The following is a 22,641-nucleotide window of genomic DNA, read 5'->3' as shown; positions in this document are numbered from 1 at the left end:
TTCCTGTCAGAAAATGTCTCAGGGTTTTGCCTGCCAAATGAGTTCTGTTATACTCACAGACACCATTCAAACAGTTTTAGAAACTTTAGGGTGTTTTCTATCCATATATAATAAGTATATGCATATTCTAGTTACTGGGTAGGATTAGTAACCAGATTAAATCGGGTACGTTTTTTTATCCAGCCGTGAAAATACTGCCCCCTAGCCCCAACAGGTTAACATGCACAAACCCAAGGCTTTTACAGTTACAGAAGTCAACAAATGAGAGTGCCTGGGGACACACAGGGCCTGGGTTAACCTCTACATCACCAGAGGATCAGAGGAGGAGTAGGATGAGGGTACAACTAATGGCTATACGAACTGGTCGTCTAGTGCGTTGGGAACAGAGAAACAGAGCAGATTTCTGGGAGTGGTAGGATAGATTCAGGACATAATGTACAGACAAGGGTATGGTAGGATGCAAGTAGAGTGGCGGTAAACCTAGGCATTAGGTAACGATGAGAGAGGTTGCATCTCTGGAGGCGCCAGTTAAGCTATGTGCGGTCTCTGCATGTGTAGGGTTGGGGCAAAGGAGCTATCTGAGGCATGTTGAGCGGGACTAGGGGCTCTGCAGTGAAATAAAACAATGAGAGCTACCCTATACAACAGTATACAAGACATATTGACATTAAAGAGAGGCGTAAAGCAATCACAGGTGTTGATTGGGAGAGCTAAGACAACGGGTAAACAGCTAAGACAACAACAATGTGTAAATGGCGATGAATGGGTAGAGAGCGTCAGTTAGCTACACACAGGGCCTGAGTTCGAGGCTGGGGCCAACAGATAAACAAAATGAAGTACCGTGATAATGAACAGTCCAGCAGGCATCAGCTGTGTAGCTGAGGGATCATAGGGTCCAATGAGCAGCAATAGATGAAACAGGGAGCAGTTCGGTAGTCGTTACTACGCTAGGCGAGGGGGAGACATGGCTTTCAGGAAGCTAGCGGGCCAGGGATAGCAGAAGGTTCTTCACCGACATCCACGACGCAGAGGCCGCTTGAGAGGACATCAGCCAAATTATGTCAGCAGACCAGCAGACCAGTCGTGATGGATTGGAAGGGGCTCCGTGTCGACAAAGGGTCCAAGCCAATTGGCAAGGAGGTATTGTAGTTGGTGTACTTCGTTTGCTTGCCGGGAGATGGGCCTAGCTTGAGGCTAGCTCGAGGCTAACTGGTGCTTGCTTCTGGACAAGGGCGTTAGCTACAATAGCCACTTGGTAGCAGCTAGCTAGCTGTGATGATCCGGTGTAATGGTCTAGGGCTTGCGGCAGAAATCCGGTGATGTAGTGGAAAAAAGAAGTCCAATATGCTCAGGGCTGATATCGCGCTGTGCAGACTGGCAGGTATTATCCGGGCTATCCGGACTAAAGTGTCTGGTGTCTGAGCTAAATGGTAAAGACTGCTAGCAGTGGCTAAAAATGACTAAAGAGCTGGTAGCTAAATAGCTGGCTACCTGCTAATGGTTCCAGTTATAAGGTCTAAAAAATAGCAGATCCGTACCACATTGGGTGAGGTAGGTTGCAGGAAGGTACAGTCGTGGCCAAAAGTTTTGAGAATGACACAAATACACTGCTCAAAAAAATGAAGGGAACACTTAAACAACACATCCTAGATCTGAATGAAAGAAATCATATTTTTAAATACTTTTTTCTTTACATAGTTGAATGTGCTGACAACAAAATCACACAAAAATAATCAATGGAAATCCAATTTATCAACCCATGGAGGTCTGGATTTGGAGTCACACTCAAAATTAAAGTGGAAAACCACACTACAGGCTGATCCAACTTTGATGTAATGTCCTTAAAACAAGTCAAAATGAGGCTCAGTAGTGTGTGTGGCCTCCACGTGCCTGTATGACCTCCCTACAACGCCTGGGCATGCTCCTGATGAGGTGGCGGATGGTCTCCTGAGGGATCTCCTCCCAGACCTGGACTAAAGCATCCGCCAACTCCTGGACAGTCTGTGATGCAACGTGGCGTTGGTGGATGGAGCGAGACAGGTCTGGGGAATTCAGGTCTGGGGAACGGGCGGGCCAGTCCATAGCATCAATGCCTTCCTCTTGCAGGAACTACTGACACACTCCAGCCACATGAGGTCTAGCATTGTCTTGCATTAGGAGGAACCCAGGGCCAACTGCACCAGCATATGGTCTCACAAGGGGTCTGAGGATCTCATCTCGGTACCTAATGGCAGTCAGGCTACCTCTGGTGAGCACATGGAGGGCTGTGCCGCCCCCCAAAGAAATGCCACCTCACACCATGACTGACCCACTGCCAAACCGGTCATGCTGGAGGATGTTGCAGGCAGCAGAACGTTCTCCACGGCGTCTCCAGACTCTGTCACGTCTGTCACATGTGCTCAGTGTGAACCTGCTTTCATCTGTGAAGAGCACAGGGCGCCAGTGGCGAATTTGCCAAACTTGGTGTTCTCTGGCAAATGCCAAACGTCCTGCACGGTGTTGGGCTGTAAGCACAACCCCCACCTGTGGACGTCGGGCCCTCATACCACCCTTATGGAGTCTGTTTCTGATCGTTTGAGCAGACACATGCACATTTGTGGCCTGCTGGAGGTCATTTTGCAGGGCTCTGGCAGTGCTCCTCCTTGCACAAAGGCGGAGGTAGCGGTCCTGCTGCTGGGTTGTTGCCCTCCTACGGCCTCCTCCACGTCTCCTGATGTACTGGCCTGTCTCCTGGTAGCGCCTCCATGCTCTGGACACTACGCTGACAGACACAGCAAACCTTCTTGCCACAGTTCGCATTGATGTGCCATCCTGGATGAGCTGCACTACCTGAGCCACTTGTGTGGGTTGTAGACTCCGTCTCATGCTACCACTAGAGTGAAAGCACCGCCAGCATTCAAAAGTGACCAAAACATCAGCCAGGAAGCATAGGAACTGAGAAGTGGTCTGTGGTCTCCACCTGCAGAACCACTCCTTTATTGGGGGTGTCTTGCTTATTGCCTATAATTTCCACCTGTTGTCTATTCCATTTGCACAACAGCATGTGAAATTTATTGTCAATCAGTGTTGCTTCCTAAGTGGACAGTTTGATTTCACAGAAGTGTGATTGACTTGGAGTTACATTGTGTTGTTTAAGTGTTCCCTTTATTTTTTTGAGCAGTATATTATTTTCCACAAAGTTTGCTGCTTCAGTGTCTTTAGATAATTTTGTCAGATGTTACTATGGAATACTGAAGTATAATTACAAGCATTTCATAAGTGTCAAAGGCTTTTATTGACAATGACATGAAGTTGATGCAAAGAGTCAACATTTGCAGTGTTTACCCTTCTTTTCAAGACCTCTGCAATCCGCCCTGGCATGCTGTCAATTGACTTCTGGGCCACATCCTGATGGCAGCTCATTCTTGCAGAATTTGTGGGTTTTTGTTTGTCCACCCGCCTCTTGAGGATTGACCACAAGTTCTCAATGGGATTAAGGTCTGGGGAGTTTCCTGGCCATGGTCCCAAAATATTGATGTTTTGTTCCCCGAGCCACTTAGTTATCACTTTTGCCTTATGGCAAGGTGCTCCATCATGCTGGAAAAGGCATGGCTTGTCACCAAGCTGTTTCTGGATGGTTGGGAGAAGTTGCTCTCGGAGGATGTGTTGGTACCATTCTTTATTCATGGCTGTGTTCTTAGGCAAAGTTGTGAGTGAGCCCACTCCCTTGGCTTAGATGCAACCCCATACATGAATGGTGTCAGGAGGCTTTACTGTTGGCATGACACAGGACTGATGGTAGCGCTCACCTTGTCTTCTCCGGACAAGCTTTTTTCCGGATGCCCCAAACAATTGGAAAGGTGATTCATCAGAGAAAATTACTTTACCCCAGTCCTCAGCAGTCCAATCCCTGTACGTTTTTCAGAATATCAGTCTGTGCCTGATGTTTTTCCTGGAGAAAAGTAGCTTCTTTGCTGCCCTTCATGACACCAGGCCATCCTCCAAAAGTATTCGCCTCACTGTGCGTGCAGATGCACTCACACCTGCCTGCTGCCATTTCCGAGCAAGCTCTGTACTGGTGGTGCCCTGATCCCGCAGCTGAATCAACTTTAGGAGAGAGTCCTGGCGCTTGCTGGACTTTCTTGGGCGCTCTGAAGCCTTCTTCACAACAATTGAACCACTCTCCTTGAAGTTCTTGATGATCCGATAAATGGTTGATTTAGGTGCAATCTTACTGGCAGCAATATCCATGCCTGTGAAGCCCTTTTTGTGCAAAGCAATGATGACGGCACGTGTTTCCTTGCAGGTAACCATGGTTGACAGATGAAGAACAATGATTCCAAGCACCACTCTCCTTTTGAATCTTCCAGTCTGTAATTCGAACTCAATCAGCATGACAGAGTGATCTCCAGCCTTGTCCTCATCAACACTCACACCTGTGTTAACGAGAGAATCACTGAAATTATGTCAGCTGGTCCTTTTGTGGCAGGGCTGAAAAGCAGTGGAAATGTTTTTTAGGATTCAGTTCATTTGCATGGCAAAGAGGGACTTTGCAATTAATTGCAATTCATCTGATCACTCTTCATAACATTCTGGAGTATATGCAAATTGCCATCATACAAACTGAGGCAGCAGACTTTGTGAAAATGTGTATTTGTCATTCTCAAAAGTTTTGGCCATGACTGTATATTTAATTCGAAAATGGAAAAAAAAGAGATTGAAATATATTGAAAAACAAAAAAGAAACTGAATATTTACATAGTGTGTGTGGTGTGTGTGTCTGTGTGTGTGTATGTGAGGTGTGTGTGTGTGTGTGTGGTGTGCGTGTGTGTCCTGTTGGCAGCCTCCCGGTGCTCCGAACCACGGCTGTGTTTGCAGAGGCGTGTCACCGTGGCTACGGAGGAGCGAGGGTCAACGAGAGGTTGCCAGCCCTTCCGCTGTTCTTTATTGGATCCCGGGCAGACCCCTGATAGCCAATCAGCAGGCTCCGTCTAGAGGGGGAGAGCAAACATTCAAAGGCAAAGGCGGCGAGGAGGGCACGTGATTGGACCAACTGAAAGGATAGAGAGGGAGAGTGTGTGTATATGCACTTCTGTGTGTTTGTGTGAGTGCATACTGTGTGAGTGTGTGGGTGTGTGCATGCGTGCATGTGTACTTTGTGTGTGTGTATATGAGATAATGTGTGTGTATGTGTGTTTGTGTGTGTGAGCAAGAGGCTCAGAGGGGTCTGGTCAGTCTGGTTTCAGTGGAGGTAACAAAGGTGACAGCGTATGGTGGGCCAGACGAGGCAAGGGGAGGATCCTTACACTAGTTGCATTACAGTCAAATGGATCACAGTATCTGACAGCAACACATTTTTGCCCTCAAGGAGAATCCTTGGTAATTGTCATCTGCCAAGAAAGAGCAGGCTCCGGTAGTACCTACTGTATCTATATTGTAAAGACAGAGACAGACAGAGAAAGAGAGGGGTGAGAGTGTGTGTGTGTGTGTGTGTGTGTGTGTGTGTGTGTGTGTGTGTGTGTGTGTGTGTGTGTGTGTGTGTGTGTGTGTGTGTGTGTGTGTGTGTGTGTGTGTGTGTGTGTGTGTGTGTGTGTGTGTGTGTGTTTGTGTAGGGGTTGAGGGGTACAGTGCAAGGAGAAAGACTGTTGTCTCAGAGAAATATACCAATGCATTGCATGTGTTTGTGAGTCAATTTGCATTTACTGTTCTGTCAGTGTGTAAGTGCTGTCATGAGGTGTGTGTCTGCTACCGTAAATAGTACATACGAGATTGTGTTTTGCGTCTATAAATCAAATTAAATAAAAATAAGTCTCATGTGCCGAATACAACAGGTGTAGACCTTACAGGGGCGGCAGATAGCCTAGTGGTTAGTGTTGGACCAGTAACCGAAAGGTTGCAAGATCGAATCCCCAAGCTGACAAGGTAATACCTGTTGATCTGCCCCTGAACAAGGCAGTTAACCCACTGTTCCTAGGCTGTCATAGAAAATAAGAATTTGTTCTTAACTGACTTGCCTTGTTAAATAAAGGTGAAAATAATAAATAAATAAATTCTTACTTATGTGCCCCTAACAAACAATGCAGTTTATAAGAAATTAAAGTAACAAGTAATTAAAAAGCAGCAGTAAAAAAACAATAGAGACACTATATACAGGGGGGTACTGGTACAGAGTCAATGTGTGGGGGAACTGGTTAGTTGAGGTAATATGTACATGAAGGTAGAGTTATTAAAGTGACTATGCATAGATGATAACAACAGAGGGTAGCAGTGGTGTAAAAGAGGGTGGGGGGGCAATGCAAATAGTTTGGGTAGGGATTTGATTAGATGTTCAGGAATCTCATGGACCTAGACTTGGTGCTCCTGTAGTGCTTGCCGTGCAGTAGCAGAAAGAACGTTGTATGACTTGAGTTGCAGGAGTCTTTGACAATGTTTTGGGCCTTCCTCTGGTATAGAGGTCCTGGATGGCAGGAAGTTTTGCCACAGTGATGTACTGGGCCGTTCACGCTACCCCCTGTAGTGCCTTGCGGTTGGAGGCCGAGCAGTTGCCATACCAGGCAGGCAGCTATAGAAACTTTTGAGGATCTGAGGACCCATGCCAAATCTTTTCAGTCTCCTGAGGGGTAATAGTTTTCGTCGTGCCCTCTTCACGACTGTCTTGGTGTGGTTGGACCATGTTAGTTTGTTGGTGATGTGGACACCAAGGAACTTGAAGCTCTTAACCTCCTCCGCTGCAGCCCTGTCAATGAGAATGGGGGTGTGCTTGCTCCTCTTTTACCTGTAGTCCACCATCATCTTCTTTGTTTTGATCACGTTGAGGGAGAGGTTGTTGTCCTGGCACCACACGGCCAGGTCTCTGACGTCCTCCGTATAGGCTGTCTCGTCATTGTCAGTGATCAGGCTTACCACTGTTGTGTCATCGGCAAACTTAATGATGGTGTTGGAATCATGCCTGGCCATGCAGTCATGAGTGAACAGGGAGTACAGGAGGGGACTGAGCACGGACCCCTGAGGTGCCCATGTGTTGAGGATCAGCGTGTTGGGTGAGTTGTTACCTACCCTTACCACCTGGGGGCGGCCCGTCAGGAAGTCCTGGATCCAGTTGCGGAGGTAGGTGTTTAGTCCCAGAGTCCTTAGCTTATTGATGAGCTTTGAGGGCACTACGGGGTTGAACGCTGAGATGTAGTCAATGAATGGCATTCTCACATAGGTGTTCCTTTTGTCCAGGTGGGAAAGGGCAGTGTGGAGTGCAATAGAGATTGCATCGTCTGTGGATCTGTTTGGGTGGTATGCAAATTGGAGTGGGTCTAGGGTTTCTGTGATAATGGTGTTGATGTGAGCCATGACCAGCCTTTCAAAACACTTCATGGCTACAGATGTGGGTGCTACGGGTTGGTAGTCATTTAGGCAGGTTACCTTAGTGTTCTTGGGCACAGGCATTATGGTGGTTTGCTTAAAACCTGTCTGGGAACCTGGGACGCTTGCGTCCCACCCTAGTCAACAGCCAGTGGAATCGCGTCGCACGAAATACAAGTACCTCATAAATGCTATAACTTCAATTTCTCAAACATATGACTATTTTACACCATTTTATAGATACACCTCTCCTGAATCGAACCACGTTGTCCGATTTCAAAAAGGCTTTACAGCAAAAGCAAAACATTAGATTATGTTAGGAGAGTACCCAGCCCAAAATAATCACACTGCCATTTTCAAAGCAACTAGAATGCATCACAAATACCCAAAACACAGCTAAATGCAGCACTAACCTTTGACAATCTTCATCAGATGACACTCCTAGGACATCATGTTACACAATACATGCATTTTTTGTTCGATAAAGTTCATATTTATATATAAAAACAGCATTTTAACCGGCGCGTGACGTTCAGAAAATATTTTCCCTCAAATGCTTCCAGTGAATCAGTGCTACAATTTACAAAATTACTATTCAAAAACATTGTTAAAATGTAATATTGTCATTCAAAGAATTATAGATTAACATCTCGTGAATGCAACCGCATTGCCAGATTTAAAAATAACTTTACTGGGAAATCACACTTTGCAATAAACGAGGTGATATGCTCAGAAAAATAGGCTAGGCGATACAGGTTAGCGCCATCTTGGAACCATCTAAAATCAAATATACTATTGTAAATATTCCCTTACCTTTGATTATCTTCATCAGAAGGCACTTCCAGGTATCCCAGGTCCACAACAAATGTAGTTTTGTTCGAAAAAGTTAATAATTTATGTCCCAATAGCTCCTTCTTGTTTGCGCGTTCCGAAGGCTACTCATAATGTACTGAAGCGCATAGGACTTGTCGTCACGAAGGTGCAAAAAATATATATTTACGTTCGTTCAAACATGTCAAACGTTGTATAACATAAATCTTTAGGGCCTTTTTCAATGAGAGCTTCAATAATATTCAAGGGGGACGATTGCATTGTCTTACTAAACGTTTCAGAATGAAGGGATACCCATGGGTGCCCGCGTCATAGTAGTAATGGCCCTCCCCCTATGACCAACTTTCCAAGCCTCTCTTTCGGTCAGTTTCTACCGGAGAAGACTCAAACCACTTTGTAAAGACTGTTGACATCTAGTGGAAGCCTTAGGAAGTGCTAAATGAATCCTAACTCATGGTGTGTTTCATAGGCAAAGTGTTGAAGGTGATTCCACAAATCAGATTTCCACTTCCTGCATGGAATCTTCTCAGGTTTTGGCCTGCCATATGAGTTCTGTTATACTCACAGACACCATTCAAACAGTTTTAGAAACTTAAGAGTGTTTTCTATCTAAATCTACTAATTATATGCATATTCTAGTTACTGGGCAGGAGTAGTAACCAGATTAAATCGGGTACGTTTTTTATCCGGCTGTGCAAATACTGCCCCCTAGCCCCAACCGGTTAAAACAAGTTGGTATTACAGACTCGGACAGGGAGAGGTTGAAAATGTCAGTGAAGATACTTGCCAGTTGGTCAGCGCATGCTTGCAGTACACGTCCTGGTAATCTGTCTGGCCCTGCGGCGTTGTGAATGTTGACCTGTTTAAAGGTCTTACTCACATCAGCTGCTGAGAGCGTGATCACTCAGTCTTCCGGAACAGCTGGTGCTCTCATGCGTGATTCGGCTGTGCTTCCCTTTGTAGTCTGTAATGGTTTACAAGCCCTGCCACATCTGACGAGCGCCAGAGCCGGTGTAGTACGATTCGATCTTAGTCCTGTGTTGACACTTTGCCTGTTTGATGCCTGTTTGATGGTTCGTCGGAAGGCATGGCGGGATTTCATCTAAGCTTCCGGGTTAGAGTCCCGCTCCTTGAAAGCGACAGCTCTAGCCTTTAGGTCACTGTGGGGACGACGTCATTGATGCACATAATGATGAAGACAATGACTGATGTGGTGTACTCCTCAAAGCCATCAGAGGAATCCCGGAACATATTCCAGTTTATGCTAGCAAAACAGTCCTGTAGCTTAGCATCTGCTTCATCTGACTACGTTTTTATTGATCTAATCAATGGTGCTTCCTGCTTTCATTTTTGCTTGTAAGCAGGAATCAGGAGGATAGAATTATGGTCAGATTTGCCAAATGGAGGGCGAGGGACAGCTTTGTATGCGTCATTGTGTCTGGAGTAAAGTTTCCCTGCATTAAAGTCCCCAGCTACTAGGAGTGCCGCTTCTGGGTTTGCATTTTCTTGTTTGCTTTATGGCGGAATACAGCTCATTCAATGCTGTCTTAGTGCCAGCCTGTTTACATACCACCAGTATGTAAACAGCTACAAAAAATACAGATGAAAACTCTCTAGGTAGATAATGTGGTCTACAGCTTATCATGAGATACTCTACCTCAGGCAAGCAATTGCTCGAGACTTCCATAGATATCGTGCACCAGCTGTAATTTACAAAAATACATAGTCCGCCGCCCCTTGTCTTACCAGGCGCCGCTGTTCTATCCTGCCGGTGCAGCGCATAACCAGCCAGCTGTATGTTGATAGTGTCGTCGTTCAGCCACGACTCCGTGAAGCATAAGATATTACAGTTTTGAATGTCCCGTTGGTAGTTTAATCTTCCACATAGGTCATCTATTATATTGTCCAAAGATTGCACGTTTGCTAGCAGTATGGAAGGAAGTGGAGGTTTATTCGATTGCTTACAAATTCTCAGATGGCAGCCCACCCTCCGGCCCCTTTTTCTCCGCCTCCTCTTAACGCAAATCATGGGGATCTGGGCCTGTTCCCGAGAAAGCAGTATATCGTTCGCGTCAGGTTCGTCAGACTCATTAACCTCTCTCGGGTATGTGGGACGAAATCGTCCCACCTAGTCAACAGCCAGTGGAATCGAGTGGCACGAAATTCAAAAACCTTAAAAATGCTATAACTTCAATTTCTCAAACATATTTCACAGCATTTTAAAGACAAGACTCTCCTTTATCTATCCACATTGTCCGATTTCAAAAAGGCTTTACAACGAAAGCAAAACATTAGATTATGTCAGGAGAGTACCCAGCCAGAAATAATCACACACCCATTTTTCAAGCTACCATATAATGTCACAAAAACCAAAACCACAGCTAAATGCAGCACTAATCTTTGATGATCTTCATCAGATGACACTCCTAGGACATTATGTTATACAATACATGCATGTTTTGTTCAATCAAGTTCATATTTATATCAAAAACCAGCTTTTTACATTAGCATGTGACGTTCAGAACTAGCAAACATTCCGAAAACCTCCGGTGAATTTACTAAATTACTCACGATAAACGTTCACAAAAAACATAACAATTATTTTAAGAATTATAGATACAGAACTCCTTTATGCAATCGCGGTGTCAGATTTTAAAATTGCTTTTCGGCAAAAGCACATTTTGCAATATTCTGAGTAGATAGCCCGTGACGGCGAGCTATCTAATTTGACACCCACCAAGTTTGGCGTTCACTAAACTCAGAATTACTATAAGAAAAATTGGATTACCTTTGCTGTTCTTCGTCAGAATGCACTCCCAGGACTTCTACTTCAACCACAAATGTTGTTTTGGTTCAAAATAATCCATAGTTATGTTCAAATATCCTCTGTTTTGTCCGTGCGTTCAGATCCCTATCCGAACGGTGATGCGCGGACGCATGTCGTGACAAAAAAAATCTAAATATTCCATTACCGTACTTTGAAGCATGTCAAACGCTGTTTAAAATCAATTTTTATGCGATTTTTCTCGTAAAATAGCGATAATATTCCGACCGGGAGACGTTGTTTTCGTTCAAAGACTGAAAGAAGAAAATGGACACTTCAGGTGCACGCACGCATACCGTGTCATTGTTCTCAGATCGAACACTATCCAAAACCCCTACTGTTTTTCAGCCAGGGACTGCAGAGTCATCATTGCCCGTTCTGGCGCCTTCTGAGAACCTATGGGAGCCTTAGAAAATGTCACGTTTCAGCAGAGATCCTCTGTTTTCGATAAAGAGGCTATAGAATGCCAAGAAATGGTCAGAGAGGGTAACTTCCTATATAGAATCTTCTCAGGTTTTGGCCTGCCATGTGAGTTTTAGAAACAGTTTTAGAAACTTTAGGGTGTTTTCTATCCAAATCAAACAATTACATGCATATTCTAGTTTCTGGGCAGGAGTAATAACCAGATTAGATCGGGTACGTTTTTTATCCGGACGTGAAAATACTGCCCCCTACCCAAGAGAGGTTAAAGGAAAAAAAGGGTTCTGCCACTCCATGGTGAGTAATCGCAGTCCTGATGTCCAGAAGTTATTTTCGGTCATAATAGATGGTAGCGGCAAAATTATGTACAAAATAAAGCAACGCAAATAAACGAACAAAAACACAATCAGTTGGGGGCACGTAAAATGTCTGCCTTCTTTTCCGCCTCCATTTTACCATTTAGGAATGGAGGTGCGTGTGTATCAACGTAAATGGAGGTGTGTGTGTATCTTTTGTGTGTGTGCGCATGTGCACCTCTTTGTATAATTGTGTATTTTGTGTACATTGTGCGTGTACATTGTGCGTGTGTGTGTGTGTGTGTGTGTGTGTGTGTGTGTGTGTGTGTGTGTGTGTGTGTGTGTGTGTGTGTGTGTGTGTGTTTGTGTGTGTGTGTGTGTGTGTGTGTGTGTGTGTGTGTGTGTGTGTGTTGGCGCAGAGCTGCGGGAATGTCAGTGTTCGTAGTACAGTGCTTGTTGCGGTGCTGTTGGCAGGGGAGGGTAGTTGGCTGAGGAGAGGAGAAGTTGATCTGTTCAATGTCAGCTTTCTTGGTCTTTAAAAGCAGCTCCATTATCAGGTAGCGCAGTGAGTTACTGAAGCAAGCATCTTCCGGTAACAGCTCTCTTAGACCAGGGAGGCTGCAGCTAGCGCCTTCAGGCAACAGCTCCTTAGACCAGGGAGGCTGCAGCTAGCGTCTTCAAATAACAGCTCCTTAGACCAGGGAGGCTGCAGCTAGCGCCTTCAGATAACAGCTCCTTAGACCAGGGAGGCTGCAGCTAGCGCCTTCAGATAACAGCTCCTTAGACCAGGGAGGCTGCAGCTAGCGCCTTCAGATAACAGCTCCTTAGGCCAGGGAGGCTGCAGCTAGCGTCTTCAGATAACAGCTCCTTAGACCAGGGAGGCTGCAGCTAGCATCTTCAGGCAACAGCTCCTTATCTGCCTGTTGATTGTTTGCACGCTTCCAATCCGGCTGACATTTGCGTCTCAATCAGACTTTAAATAATCAACGAGGGAGAGGAGGCCTCCTCGCGTGCCAACTGGTAAATATTAATGCAGGAGCCGTACAGGAAGACGCTTACGGGAAACAAACAAACAAGTCCCAAATCGGTCTGGGTTTTGCTCCCTCACTGTGCACCCCAATCCCATTCAGAGATCCCAGTGCTCTATATGCTTTAGAGTCAAACAGCATGGCTGTGCTCAGGAAGAAGTGCTTACATCACCCTCAGAGCCTAGAGCTGTCTAAAGGGACATAAACAGAACCAGACAAATGCTTTATTTGTGTAATCATTTCCTTATTGATTTTTGTCACTTTCAGTAGATCTCCTAGAGACCTGATCAGTATGATAGGTGTGATGAACTTTACTGTATGGACTGTTAAGACTAATTGTCTTTGCTGTGAAGGTGAATAAATGCTCAGGAAAGTAGGTGGGAGATGTCAATGTCAAGTTGAGCACAGAGTTGTTTCTCGGCCAAGTGTATGGCCAACATGCTATGCCAAGCCTCCCACTCATATACCCTACCTCCTCCTCATACAGGGCTAACCTGTCAACTGTAGTCATCTCTCCTGGATGGAGACAGAAGCAGAGAGGGGGGATAGAGAGATAGAAGGAGAGTTGGAGAGAATAATTATGTTTTAAGAGAGAGAGAGGGGGGCAGGAATGGCGTTGGGGGAGACTGAAAAAGTGCTCCTGTGCCAGCATGGGGGCACACTGTCTTCTTCTGCCCCTCTGGAGCTGGGGTTGGAGTTGAGTCTGGGGTTGGAGTTGAGTCTGGGGTTGGAGTTGAGTCTGGGGTTGGAGCTGAGTCTGGGGTTGGAGCTGGGTCTGGGGTTGGAGCTGGGTCTGGGGTTGGAGCTGGGTCTGGGGTTGGAGCTGGGATTGGAGCTGAGTCTGGGGTTGGAGCTGAGTCTGGGGTTGGGGCTGAGTCTGGGGTTGGAGCTGGGTCTGGGGTTGGAGCTGGGTTTGGGGTTGGAGCTGGGTCTGGGGTTGGAGCTGGGATTGGAGCTGAGTCTGGGGTTGGAGCTGAGTCTGGGGTTGGGGCTGGGTCTGGGGTTGGAGCTGAGTCTGGGGTTGGAGCTGGGTCTGTGGTTGGAGCTGGGGTTGGAGCTGGGGTTGGAGCTGAGTCTGGGGTTGGAGCTGAGTCTGGGGTTGCAACTGAGTCTGGGGTTGGAGCTGAGTCTGGGGTTGGAACTGAGTCTGGGGTTGGAGCTGAGTCTGGGGTTGGCGCTGAGTCTGGGGTTGGCGCTGAGTCTGGGGTTGGCGCTGAGTCTGGGGTTGGCGCTGAGTCTGGGGTTGGAGCTGCGTCTGGGGTTGGAGCTGGGGTTGGAGCTGGAGCTGGGGTTGGAGCTGGAGCTGGGGTTGGAGCTGAGTCTGGGGTTGGAGCTGAGTCTGGGGTTGGAGCTGGGGTTGGAGCTGAGTCTGGGGTTGGAGCTGAGTCTGGGGTTGGAGCTGAGTCTGGGGTTGGAGCTGAGTCTGGGGTTGGAGCTGAGTCTAGGGTTGGCGCTGAGTCTAGGGTTGGCGCTGAGTCTGGGGTTGGAGCTGGGTCTGGGGTTGGAGCTGAGGTTGGAGCTGAGTCTGGGGTTGGAACTGAGTCTGGGGTTTGGGTTGGAGCTGAGTCTGGGGTTGGAGCTGAGTCTGGGGTTGGAGCTGAGTCTGGGGTTGGAGCTGGGTCTGGGGTTGGAGCTGAAGTTGTAGCTGAGTCTGGGGTTGGAACTGAGTCTGGGGTTGGGGTTGGAGCTGAGTCTGGGGTTGGAGCTGGGTCTGGGGTTGGAGCTGAGTCTGGGGTTGGAGCTGAGTCTGGGGTTGGAGCTGAGTCTGGGGTTGGAGCTGGGGTTGGAGCTGAGTCTGGGGTTGGAGCTGGGGTTGGAGCTGAGTCTGGGGTTGGAGCTGAGTCTGGGGTTGGAGCTGAGTCTGGGGTTGGAGCTGAGTCTGGGGTTGGAGCTGAGTCTGGTGTTGGAGCTGAGTCTGGTGTTGGAGCTGAGTCTGGGGTTGGAGCTGTCTGGGTTTTGGGTTGGGGATGTGTTTGGAGCTGGGGTTGGAGCTGGGTTTGGGTTTGGAGTTGGGGTTGGAGCTGGATATTGGGTTGGAACTAGGGATGGAGTTGGAGCTGGGTCTCGGGTTGGTCTGGGGTTGGGTCTGGGACTGGAGCTGGGGTTGGGGCTGGAGCTGAGTCTGGGGCTGGACGTGAGTCTGGGGTTGGAGATGGGTCTGGGGATGGAGCTGAGTCTGAGGTTGGGTCTGGGACTGGAGCTGGGGTTGGAGCTGGGGCTGGAGCTGAGTCTGGGGTTGGAGCTGGGGCTGGAGCTGAGTCTGGGGTTGGAGCTGGGGCTGGAGCTGAGTCTGGGGCTGGAGCTGAGTCTGGGGTTGGAGATGGGTCTGGGGTTGGGTCTGGGTTTGGGGCTGGAGTTGGAGCTGGGGAGGAGTTGGGGTTGGAGCTGGTGCTAGGGCTGGAGCCATGGCTGGGGTTGGGGTTGGGGCTGGGGTTGGAGCTAAGGTTGGGGCTGCAGCTGGGGTTGGAGCTGGGGGATGGAGCTGGAGCTGGACCTGGGGCTGGGGCTGGGGATGGAGCTGGAGCTGGACCTGGAGGTGGGGCTGTCACCCAGGACAGCCTTTGTCTTTTAAAAATAGGCAGGCTCCTCTCTGCTACTGTCGGCGGGATAAGGTCACCAGCAGCTGCTGTGACCTCATTTTCAGCTTATCTTTCCTCAACCAAATGAATCACGGTCAACATATTGACTTCCCGGACAGGAAAGGAGAAATATGTGTTTTATGTGCTTTTATTTTTCCATGGCACTACTGAGAAGAGCCAACGGGAGGTGAGGGATTTATACAAGTCCTTGTGGACGATTACGAAGGATCAAATCACAGGATTATTTCCTGGTTGTCACCTCTCGCTTTGTCCTGGGTATTTTGAGAATGCCTTAGAGGCTAAACTCCAAGTTATGGGCATGCTGGGTGTCCCATTACAGCCCCATAACTGGCAATCACTATTCACATCTCACCAGAGATCTGTGAGAACACAACCCAAAAACCCATAGCCTGCTAGTACAGTTTGTGCAGACAGTAGCAGACAGACAGTAACGCTATCAGCCAACAGGAAAAGGCCCCATGCAGGTTTCTCTACTCATGGTTTGGTATGAGGCTAACAAATGAACAGTTCACCCGTAGTCATCACTGTAACAACTCTCTGTCTCTCCTCCCTCCTTCTCTCTTCTCTCATCCATATGATGTTTGATATGTATCATTGCTTAGAACTACTCCAGGCTTGACATGTCGGCGTTCCCCCGTGTCTCTTCATCCTTCCCTGTAGGCTCCGGTGGTGTTGAGTTGTGCTGATGAATGATATTGACCGTACACATTGGTTCAGTGGAGGGGAGGAAAAACAAACCAGTGCCTCTAACTCACTAGATGTTTCCTACTGTCTTTTGATTTTCTCAGTTTCCATGGCAACCATACCATATCAGGTGCAGATACTGGTGGGGAAATGGAAAGATCCCATAGGTGAAACAGAAGCATGTAAGCTAACTGAGGTATAGATGTTGTGTCTCTTCAGTATGAGTGCCCAGACTGAGGAAAGCCCTCAGCAGATGCGTCAAGGGCCAAAGCAGGATGTCGATATCCTCTTACGACGATGCCCTTGAAGCCCGGTATGTTGTGTCAATACCAATGAGGAGTTGTCAATACCTGTATCAGAATAAAGGTCTCACTCTGATTGAGTTAGCCAAACTGACATCTGAGGAGACCCATTATATCCCTGTTAAATAAACAAACTTTAAAGGGAAAGGAGAAGATCCCCCACACTAAAACCTGCCCACTTTCACTTAGAATCCATGGGTATTATGTGAAGGAACAGTTGATATCCCACACTTTACAAGGCACTATTTGACTCAATGTATGGACATATGTGGGGTGATGTACCCTATGATGGATGTGGAGTTTCCCCAGCCAGCCTTCAAAGTATCACCCATGCTGAGAGTTCCACCACAAGAATTCAGAGAGATCGCAGGCTCCCATGAAGCAGGCTCCCATGCTGGGGAGGGCAGGCAGAGAAACAGGGACAGGATATAGGCGGTGTGAACCAGGGTCCCTAAAGCATCCGCTGGAGGGAGGGAATGAGAGAGCAAGAGGGGGGAGTGAGAGAGGGAGAGAAAGAGAGAGGCTAGTGGGTGGGAGGGAGTGGGGGAGAGAGAAAGAGAGGGAGGGACAGAAGGAGGGAGGGAGAGAGAGAGGGGGTGGGAGGAAGGGAGGGAGATGGAGAGAAGGAGGGAGAGAGAGAGGGGGAGGTGGGAGGCAGAGGAGGGGGGAGAGAGGGAGGGGGAAAGGAGAGGGGGGTAGACAGGGAGAAAGGGGGTGGGAGGGAGAAACAGGAGGAGGGAGAGCAACGGGAGGGAGAGAGGGAGAGGAGGAGGAGAGAGAGAGAGAGAGAGAGAGAGAGAGAGAGAGAGAGAGGGAGAGGGGGGGACGGATAGGGGAGGTAGAGGCCTAGGGAATGAGAGAGGGAAGGATGGAGGATGGAGAGAGGGGGAGGTAGAGAGGGAGAAAGGGGGTGAGAGGGAGGGAGAGAAAGAGGGAGAGGTGGAGAGAGAGGAGGAAGAAAGAGTGGAGGAGAGAGAGAGAGGCGTGGTCGGAGGGAGAGAGAGAGTGGGGGATGGATAGGGGAAGTAGAGGCCTAGGGAGGGTGTGAGGGAGGATGGAGGGAGAATGAGGGAGAATGGAGCGAGGTGGAAGGAGGGAGGAAGAGAGAGAAAGAGAGGGTGGAAGGAGAGAGAGAGAGAAATGGTGAGTGGGAGGCTAGGTGGCTAATGCAAATGTTTGCTAGGTGGCTAACGTTAGCTATGCTAGGGGTTAGGATTAGGGGTTAGGTTTTGATTTAGTGTAGGGTTAAAAACAGAATGGTTTGTCTTGTGGTGCGCAGGCCTATTGTTGTGTGCACCTCCAATATAATGCTTCTAAAATGCTCCACTGTTAAAATTCACTAGAACCTCACTAAAAGTAATTAGGTTATTTTTTCTTCTAAAATAATAGTCTGAGTGGTTATCTAGGACCATGAACGGACTAGGATGGTATAGGTGGTAGGATGGGAGAGTCAGGAGGTAGGATGGTAGAGGAGGTAGGATGGGAGAGTCAGGAGGTAGGATGGTAGAGTAGGTAGGATGGGAGAGTCAGGAGGTAGGATGGGAGAGTCAGGAGGTAGGATGGGAGAGTCAGGAGGTACGACGGTAGAGTCAGGAGGTAGTATCCTAGAGTCAGGAGGTATTATGGTAGAGTCAGGAGGTAGGATGGTAGAGTCAGGAGGTAGGATGATAGAGTCAGGAGGTAGGATGATAGAGTCAGGAGGTAGGATGGTAGAGTCAGGAGGTAGTATGGTAGTCAGGAGGTAGGATGATAGAGTCAGGATGTGGGATGATAGAGGAGGTAGAATGGGAGATTAAGGATGTAGGATGGTAGAGTCAAGTTGTGAGATGGTAGAGTCATGGGGTAGTATGGTAGAGTCAGGAGGAGGGTTGATAGAGTCAGGAAGGAGGATGGTAGAGTCAGGAGGTAGGATAGTAGAGTCAGGAGGTAGGATGATAGAGTCAGATTCTGAGATGGTAGAGTCATGAGGTAGTATGATATAGTCAGGAGGTAGGATGGTAGAGTCAGGTGGTAGGATGGTAGAGTCAGGTGGTAGGATGGTAGAGTCAGGTTGTGAGATGGTAGAGTCAGGAGGTAGGATGGTAAAGTCAGGAGGTAGGATGGTAGAGTCAGGTGGTAGGATGGTAGAGTCAGGTTGTGAGATGGTAGAGTCAGGTTGTGAGATGGTAGAGTCAGGAGGTAGGATGGTAGAGTCAGGTTGTGAGATGGTAGATTCAGGAGGTAGGATGGTAGAGTCAGGTTGTGAGATGGTAGAGTCAGGAGGTAGGATGGTAGAGTCAGGTGGTAGGATGGTAGAGTCAGGTTGTGAGATGGTAGAGTCAGGTTGTGAGATGGTAGTGTCAGGTTCTGAGATGGTAGAGTCAGGGATAAGTAGCTGGTTCTATCTCACTGTTTTTGAGATGGGGTTTGTGTAGGGGTGAGGAATAGGGTTTAGATGTGCCCCCCCCCCCCCCCCCCCCCCACACACACACACACACACACACACACACACACACACAGCCGACACTTTAAGGTGAGTGTAATGGAGCACTGTGTGACCTTCACGAGGTGTGTCATTAGCCCCATGATAGCAAGGGTTTAACATCGGTCATTAACGCAAGGGTAGCACAGCTATAATGTGTATGTAGGTGGGGGGGTCCGTGCATGCTAATTTAATTTGAGCCAGTATGCTAGAGCGGGATAATACTCTTGTAAAAACTGGACACATGTATTATTATGTGAATTGTAATTTTTTTAAGGGTTGATACATTTTTCGGAAGGGAAAATCAAGTCTGAAATGTCAAAGTGGAAATTATAACCATCAAAAGCCTTTTTAAACCACAAATACACTACACGTGCATTGCAGGAAATTTCCCCTGGACAGGGTGATCAAATTAAGGCCCTACATCGGCACCTCCGTGTGCGCTTACGTGTATGCATGTGTGTGCGTAAGTGCATGTGGTCCACTCCTCCACCCTAGCTCTCTTGTTCTCCCAGCTGTCCTAACACAGCTCCGTGTTGACTGTAAACACAGCTGCAGGTCAGAGAGGCCCTGGGCTCTGGGTTCTGGGCTCTGGGCTCTGGGTTCTGGGCTGGTCAGACATGAGCACAGAAGGAGGGTATGGGGGCAACGGAGGTACACACAACCCAACACAGTGTTTCCACACCAGGCACAAAACCCCTCGGTCACAGACCTTGGCCTCCTTGGCCCTTGGAGGTCACAGCAATAACACAACACCTGCAACACAACACACACTTCTTCTCAATACAGAGAGCTGTCGCTGTTATTAAAACTTAATGCTATAGAACAACATTTTAGACCATACTTCCTGTGATGGTAAAGTGAATGTAGCATTCAGGATCGATAGTGTGATTAATCATCTATGTTTTTAATAGACACGGTACCATTATGGGGTGAATGACCTATGGGGTGATTGATAGACTGTCTGACTCTCTCTGTGTCATGGCCCCGCTGTAAGAAAGACCTTGTTTTTGTAACCCACCGATTTCTGTGTATACCCCCTGTGAGTGTCCTTGCAGGGCCAACACACACACACACACACACACACACACACACACACACACACACACACACACACACACACACACACACACACACACACACACATATATATACAGATACACATTTGACGCGTTCCTTTCCGGTCCCTGAGGACAGGGTACAGCTGTGACTCAGGGGGTCATGTGTCTCGGCAGGGTCAGACTGAGCAGGGCTGGCAGACTCGGAGAGGCAGTCAGAGGTCTCTCCCAGCAGCCCCGGCGGTGTGAAAGGTTAGATGTTAGTCTCACCGCGTTGCGTCGGCAGAGTAGGGTTTCAAAAGCTACTGGTGAGAGGCACAGATTTATAGATACCCAGTGCAGCCCGGATTCTCTGTCCGCAGTAATTACACAGAATATGAGCATGCCTGGTGAGGCTTGGCAGCCATACTGAAATAATACATAAGACAACCAGGAAGAGAACAGAGAGGAGAGCAGGGGGCAGGAGAGAGAGAGAGAGAGAGAGAGAGAGAGAGAGAGAGAGAGAGAGAGAGAGAGAGAGAGAGAGAGAGAAAGAGAGAGAGAGAGAGAGAGAGAGAGAGAGTGAGGAACTAAGAAAGAGAGGGTGAGCATGGAGGGGAAGGGGTCATATTTGTTACCAAACAAAACCCCATTCCTAGCAACCTTTGACGTCAGATTCCGGGCGGACACAGAGAAGGTCACAGGGACCATCCCAGGGGGACGAGAAGAGTCGGAACAGCTCACAGCCTGGACAGCAGGGAGCGGCAGCACACCCAGACCACAGGAGAACAGATGGAGGGGAATGAGGGAGTGAAAGAAAAGAGGACAAAAATTTGATTCGTTTAGAAAAGTGAAGTTGCGATGCAATGTGCAATATCCTGCTTGGTGGAAGTTTCCCGTGAGAACCCCAAATGGGCAACAGAGGGCCCAGATAGACAAACACATTTAACCCTCGTTGGAAGGTACAAATTAAATTATCCCTTCCACAAAGATTATTCCTTCCACAAAATTATCCCTATCCCTTCCTCTTCTGTTCTGATGCCATGGTAGTGGGGCATAATAGAGTAGAGGCCTGGCCTGCAAGTCTTGATCTTAGAGACCTTTAACCTCTCTGGGCTAGGCGGGACGAATTCGTCCCAGCTACGCAACAGCCAGTGTAATCCAGTGGCGCAATTTTCAAATACCTTAAAAATCCTATTACTTCAATTTCTCAAACATATGACTATTTTACAGCTATTTAACCTCTATGGGCTAGGTGGGACGCAAGCGTCCCACCCGTGGTGCACTCCATCAACAGCAGGTGCATTTCAAGAGCGGCAAATTTGAATCCAAATAAATGTCAAAATTCAAATTTTTCAAACATACAACTATTTTACACCCTTTGAAAGATAAACATCTCCTTAATCTAACCACGTTTTACGATTTCAAAAAGGTTTTACGGCGAAAGCATAAATTTAGAGTATGTTAGGACAGTACATTTACAAGAGTTGTGTGTAATGTTTTGTCAATTCAAAGACAGGGTCACCAAAACCATAAAACCAGCTAAAATGATGCACTAACCTTTTACAATCTCCATCAGATGACACTCCTAGGACATTATGTTAGACAATGCATGCATTTTTAGTTCTATCAAGTTCATATTTATATCCAAAAACAGCGTTTTACTATGGCATTGATGTTGAGGAAATCGTTTCCCTCCAATAACCGGCAGTCAAGTCAGCACCACAAATTAAATAATTAAAATTAGAAAACATTGGTAAAATATTATATTGTCATTTAAAGAATTATAGATTTACATCTCTTGAACGCAATCAACTTGCCAGATTTAAAAATAACCTTACTGGGAAATCACACTTTGCAATAATCTGAGCACTGCGCCCAGAAAAATACGCGTTGCGATACAGACTAGCCGTCATGTTGGGGAGATCAAAAATCGAAAATACTATGTAAATAATCCATTACCTTTGATTCTCTTCATCAGATGTCACTTCCAGGTATCACAGGTCCATAACGAATGTAGTTTTGTTCAAAAAAGCTCATCATTTATGTCCAAAAATCTCCGTCTTGTTAGCACATGATCTAAGCCCGCCGGACTTCACTTCATGAACGAGGGGAAAAAATATATTTACGTTCGTTCAAACATGTCAAACGTTGTATAGCATAAATCATTAGGGCCTTTTTTAACCAGAACATGAATAATATTCAAGGTGGACGAATGCATTCTCTTTTATAACGTATTGGAATGAGGGTACCCAACATGAACTCGCGCGCCAGGTGTCTAATGGGCCATCATCGTTCCATGGCTCTTGTTCGGTCAGATCTCCCTCCAGAAGACTCAAAACACTTTGTAAAGGCTGGTGACATCTAGTGGAAGCAATAGGAAGTGCCAAAATATTCCTCAGCCCCTGTGTTTTTCAATGGCGTAGGTTTAAAGGTAATACAACACATCAGGTATCCACTTTACACGTCTAGATGTAAGAGGTTAAACAGCGGTTGACATGCTTCGAAGTACGGTAATGGAATATTTAGAATTTTTTTGTCACGAATTGCGCCATGCGCACGACCCTGATTTACCATTTCGGATAGTGTCTGGGACGCACGAACAAAACGCCGCTATTCGGATATAACGATGGATTATTTTGGACCAAACCAACATTTGTTATTGAAGTAGCAGTCCTGGGAGTGCATTCTGACGAAGACAACAAAAGGTAATCAAACTTTTGTAATAGTAAATCTGATTTTGGTGAAGGCTAAACTTGCCGGGTGTCTAAATAGCTAGCCCGTGATGGCTGGGCTATGTACTTAGAATATTGCAAAATGTGCTTT

This window comes from Salmo salar, chromosome 24, assembly GCF_965601325.2.
Source record: "Salmo salar chromosome 24, fSalSal1, whole genome shotgun sequence".
Classification (NCBI taxonomy): Eukaryota; Metazoa; Chordata; class Actinopteri; order Salmoniformes; family Salmonidae; genus Salmo; species Salmo salar.
The sequence above is the reverse complement of the archived record's forward strand: the minus strand, read 5'-3'. Positions refer to the sequence as shown.